Raw genomic sequence first — 6,114 nt, forward strand, 5'->3', positions numbered from 1 at the left:
CAACTCAGTGGGGGAAGGGGGCAAGTTAGACGTGTGTATTTTAAAGAAACCTCTCCAAACCAAACGAACAAGGATTTACACAGGAAAATGGACCATTGAGTACTGGATCATTAAGAAAGAATTTTAAAAAAGAAAGTTTCTGAGACAATAAAAATGAAAATGTATGCAATTGAATAAAAAATATTAGCTATATGGGTATAGCTGGCAAGGTGGCTGAGTGAGTAAGGCCTCCTGTTGCTAAGCCACATGATGTGAGTTTGATCTCAGGGACCCACATGGTAGAAGGAGAGAAAAGCCAGGGAAATTAAGACCTAGAATGTGTTTCAAGGACAGAGGAAAACTAACACCCCTGTATTTACAGTTGTACATTTTTTTTTTACACCAAAGCTACCTACATATAATCTTTTTTAGTAGATGGTGGTAGAAGCTCAATGCTTCTCTATAGACACGATGTCTGTCCCTGAAATCTCACCAGTCTAAAGTTCACAACTGCCACAGTTCCTAGACAGCTGTGTTTGTCTCTTAGACCTTCCATCCCTGGAGTGCCTCTGCTGACCTCTTGCCGAAAGAGCTCGCCACCAAGAAGAGGGACAACACGAATTCATACGCAAGAACTCATGTACTACTGAGTACTCAAAATAAGCCTATGAACTGATTTTTAAAGTACAGCTAATCGTAACTCATTTAAATATAGATACCCATACTTGGCCAGTGGTTGTATTCCTGCAAAGCAGAACTGTCAATGTGAAATGTGCAAAGCCAGGCTTGGTCAGTGCCTGTGTTGTTCCACAAACCCAGAGTGTGCTACCAGCCCTTGTTTGGGCAAATATCAGGCTGGGGCAGCACTGTGGCTTCCCTTCCCTGTATTCTGATTGCAGCCATTACTGATGGGTAGCCTGTTCCACAGCCTACTGATGCCTGTTGGAATATGCTTCTTCCACTTTGAAGAATTCTTCAAGCTGAATTCCTTTCTGGAGTATGTAGGAAAAGATACTGCATTCTGGCCCTCTACAGAAAACTGACATTTCTATTGTTATTCCAAAGGTGCTTTGAAGGCCTAGCATTGTGAGATGTTGGTCTCCTTTGAGGACAAAATTCATTCCTGGAATTATTCTACCTTGGGCCCCAGCCCAATGGACATTAAAACAGATTTGGTTGAGCGGGAACAGTGTTGTGCCTAGTGGTAGAGAGGGGAGCTTTTTTCAAAGAAGCCAAAGAAGCTTCTGTCATTACAGACCTATACTAAACTTTGAACACATAAATGTTAAAATAGATTTTCTATATCTATTAAGAGGAGGAATCTCATGTTCCATGTAGTTAGTATACAAGACACTTAAGAAATGAAGCCACTGACATTACCATGTGAATTTTGCAGGTATAGGCTTTGAATCCTGGCTTCATTCATTGACTATGGAAACTGAAGAAAGTTACTTAACTTCTGGAAGTCAAATTGTTTCCTGTAAGAGTAAGGAAGACATTTCTGTCACCTGTGATCTCCCATGGGATTTTATGAGCCTCATTTTGTATATTAAAGGTTTTGGACCAGCTTTTCAGGAAATTGTCTCCTATTGTAACTTGATCTCATACTTTACGCTTTAGATTTTATTGACACTACTTTTTTTTTTTTTTATTTTGGTTGAAAGGTCCCAGTAGGTAACTATAAGGATCAAATCTGCCCAGTAGTGACACGTCTAGAATTGCAGCTGTATTGGACGCCTTCCCTCTGTCACATGTGAAGAGGAATCTTAGGTTTCCAAAGAAGTAATTCATTAGAGCTATTTTAATATATTGTATGAAACAAACTGATCTGATCTGTTGTCCACATCCAGCCTAAATGGCATCAATTTGTAACTTATGCATTCCAAAATGGAAGGACTTAAAACAATTTATATTCATATATAGAATACAACAGGAATAATAATCACAGAGGAGAGAATAAGAAACAGAGAATGTATGTTCTCAAGTGCAGTAAAAATGTATCCTGTTATACGGGCTCAGGGCATGCGGATGCTACCAAAACAGAAAGCACTGTTAATGACCTCTCAACAGATGGAGTCTGGAGAGGCTTGCAGATACATCATTTCTTAGAGATTGAAAAATACTAAGGTATAATTAGGCATGAGGTGGGTACAGAGTATGACCATTCCATGGAAGACTGCTGGCTGTCACCAGAACATGCTATTTATTAAATGTTTGTAAGAAGGAAAGGATCAAACTTCAGAATAAGTATCCAGGAACATCCCCATGAAGCTGGACAAGTGATGATTTTAATCTCTTTTGTGAAGTTAGTATGAATCTTTCCTTTATGTTTTGCTGTTTTAAAATTTTTATATTTCTTATAATTATACTTATGCATTTCAACAAATTACCAGTAAGCAACAGATTAACTTTTTAAAGGCAAAAATAAACAAAACAAAAAGAATAAATAAAAAGGAGACAGATGATAGCAAAATAGATCTGGCCCCTTGCTATAACCTGTTGAGACGGTCTACAGACAAATTCCTTAGGGAAATAGATGGAAATTGTACTATTTAGATAGGCAAGGCCTTACATCAATTTACAAATGGGGAGATTCTTTTAAAAGTTCTTAGTGAAACCACCCCATCCTGAAGTTCATAACAATTGGCCACAAGTCTTTAACTGTGAGACTCAGGCTAAAAGCTGAGAGATCCAGAAGAGACAGGTTGAAGAGAAGACTGGGTATGAGTACCCAGAGAAGACTGGGTGTGAGTACCCAGAAAAGACTGGGTGTGAGTACCCAGAGAAGACTGGATATGAGTACCCAGATATCTCTGAGCAACTAGAGTGTGCTAAAAGTCTGACATTTGCAGTGTGTAAGAAATGGTCTTTTAGCTAGGCAGTCCCAAGGCACACAGAGCTAGCTAGCGAACACTGCACTGGAAAGGCAAAGTGAGCCCTCTTTTGTTTGTGACAAAATTTGAGTTACTGAACTGGCAGCTTTCAAAATAATCATTCATCAAGTTGATTTGCAGTGAATAAGTTGAATTCCAGATTAGAAAGAGTTGTCCAGAAAGGTCAGAGCAATCACCTGCTTCTCTCTTTTCCATTTTTCAGTAAAGGACAATTCAGTGTGGACTTCTAGAGGTATATATACCTAAAACCGGATTGCGGGCAAAGAGAGGGAGGACATTTCCTACAATGCCTGGTTCCAGCTTGCCCTGCCTAATGTTTTCTGCTGTAAATACTTTCATGATATACTCTTCCATCCCCTTTGCTTGTATGACCCCTTATACTCTTAGTCTGTGTGAATTTCAACATGCACCGGTTACTAGATTAAGGCATGAAACCATCTTACAATGTTGTTGCTTCAGGGGAGAACAAATTTGTAGGTTCCAGGGATCTGAAGTAGTGCAGAATCTGTGCATAAAGTTATAAAAGAGCAGAAGGAGGCATTTGGACACTGATGGACTCAGACTGTATATTGACTATGGAATATCTACATATGTGTATAAATGTGATAATATTCATAGTGCTAAGTATATGCAAATGTGTATGTGCATATTTAGAAAATCTGAACTAAGATTCTGGACTATTGTTCACTCATGTCAATGTCAATCACCTGGCTTATGATGTTATATGCAGTTTTATGAGATATGAGGATGTCTCCAGCCTCCTCACTCCACTTCAGAAACAGTCGCTTACAAGAAATGCCAGACATTATATCATTTGTAAACATGTGTGTTTGTGGTGTGTGTGTGTGTGTGTGTGTGTGTAAATGCATTTACAATAATACTGTTTAGTTCAGTTTTTGGTGTAAGTATACCGCTGCTTATGTTGTGTAATAAATGGAAACATTTGTTTTTATCCATTGTCTTGGTATTTTTAAACATAGTTCAGGTCATTTGTCCCTCAAAATGACCTGAGAAGGAAAATTCAAATTCTCAATTTGAATTTGGTTAATGTATTCTTAGATACTATTTACTTGGTAATGGCCTCCTCTCCCTCTTCTCTCTCTTCTACAAGTTCTCATGGTGTATTTTTATTAGTTACATCCAAGTAATATCATTAAATGAATTCATTACCCCTGTAATATTTTCCATAATTGTATCATTATAGTCAAGACTTTAGCTATGTCAGGTTCAAGTCTAAGACTTATTCTGGAGAATCTTTACTTGTATCTTACTGCTTTATATTAGATGTTATGTAGTATCTTGCCCCTCATTTGGTTAAATTTAATGACTGGTTTTTAATAGCTGAGTAGTACTCCATTGTATAAATGTACCCAATTTTCTGTATTCGTTCTTATGTTGAGGGACATTGGGGTTGTTTCCAGCTTCTGGCTATTAAAAATAAGGCTGTTATGAACATAGTGGAGCATGTGCCCTTGTTATATGTTAGAGTGGTTGTATAGCTAAGTCTTCAGGTAGAACTATTTCCAATTTTCTGAGGAACTGCCAGATTGATTCCCAAAGTGGCTGGACTAGCTTGCAGTCTCACCAGCAGTGGGGGAGTGTTCCTCTTTCTCCACTTCCTCACTAGCATCTGTCATCTGCGTTTTGATCTGATTGGTGTGAGGAGGGATCTCATGGTCATTTTGATTTGCATTTCCCTGATGATTAAGGATGTTGAATATTACTTTAAGTGCTTCTCAGCCATTCAACATTCCTTAGATGAGAATTCTGTGTTAAGGTCTAGACCCCATTTTTAATAGGGTTATTTGGTTCTCTGGAGTCTAACTTCTTAAGTTCTTTGTACATATTGGATATTAGCCTCTTTTCTGATGTAGAGTTGCTAAAAAATCTTTTTCCATTTTGCTGTTTGCCATTTTGTCTATTGGAAGTGTCCTGTGCATTACAGATGCTTTTGTGGGGTGGGACTGGGGAAATACTTTGAATCTCCACTGTGTGAGGAATTACAAGAACAATAAATTAAGCTATCTGGTGAACCAAAATTTCCTTTATACAAAGTATTAAAATACAATTGCATTTCTAAAATGAAATATAGGTATACAGTTGTAGTCATTAAGTAAACTAAGTTAAATGCTATTTATTAAAGAGAAACATTAATGAGGCTAATGTATGAATGAAGACACTCCTGAACTCCCACATTTCATTGAGCATCAAAACCCACCAATCTTTTAGTCCTATTCTTGTACATTATTCTGTATCCACATTCTCTGCCCCTGATTGGATCCCTGGATTTTATCTCATTTTTGGTGTGACACTGTCAACAAATATATGTCATTGGCTGCTGCTTTTGTGGTTGAACATCTTTCTGGGTATCCATTTTTAGTGCCTCTGCAGCTCGAAGAAGCATCCCTTTTCAGCTTTTCAATTTTATGAGGTCCCATTTGTTGATTGTTGATCTTAGAGTTTGAGCCATTGGTGTTCTAACTTTATGAAATTCTCAGAGGCAAATGGATGGAACTAAAAAATATCATCCTAAGTGAGGTACCCCAGACACAAAAGAACACACATGATATGTACTAACTGATAAGTGGATATTAGCCCAAAAGCTCAGAATACCCAACAAAGGGGAACCTGTAGAGACTACCTCCAGTAGATATAGGCACGGCCCCCAGTTGAAGGATAGGGCCACACATCCATCTCACATTTTTTTTAAACCTGGAAATATTCCTGTCCAAAGGAAAGATGGGGACAAAAAATAGAGCAGAGACTGAAGGAAAGGCCATCCAGAGACCACACCACATATGGATTCATCCTATATGCAGATACCAAACCAAGACATTATTGGTGATGTCAAGCAGTACTTGCTGACAGGAGCCTGGTATAGCAGTCCCCTGAGAGGTTTTGTCAGAGCCTGACCAATACAGATATGGATGTACACAACCAACCATAGGACTGATCATGGGATCCCAATGAAGGAGTTAGGGGAAGAACTGTAGGAGCTGAAGTGGTTTTACAACCCCATAGGAAGAATAATATCAACTAGCCAGGCTACACAGATCTCCCAGGGACTAAACCACCAACCAAAGAATATACACAGAAGAATCCACAGCTCCAGATATATATGCAGCAGAGGATGGACTTATCTGACATCAGTGGGAAGGGAGGCTCTTGGTCCTATGGAGGCTTGATGACCCAGAATAGGTGGATGCTAGAGTGGTAAGGTAGGAGTAGGTGAGTGGGTGGA

The 6,114-nt window shown here is 38.7% G+C and overlaps 1 pseudogene; it reads right to left on the minus strand.

The window, feature by feature from the left end:
- Positions 1-5,070: 5,070 nt before the first annotated feature.
- LOC127695389 (DNA-directed RNA polymerases I, II, and III subunit RPABC4-like) lies at positions 5,071-5,265 on the minus strand (annotated as a pseudogene).
- Positions 5,266-6,114: the final 849 nt, after the last annotated feature.

Source organism: Apodemus sylvaticus, chromosome 10 (assembly GCF_947179515.1).
Source record: "Apodemus sylvaticus chromosome 10, mApoSyl1.1, whole genome shotgun sequence".
Lineage (NCBI taxonomy): Eukaryota > Metazoa > Chordata > Mammalia > Rodentia > Muridae > Apodemus > Apodemus sylvaticus.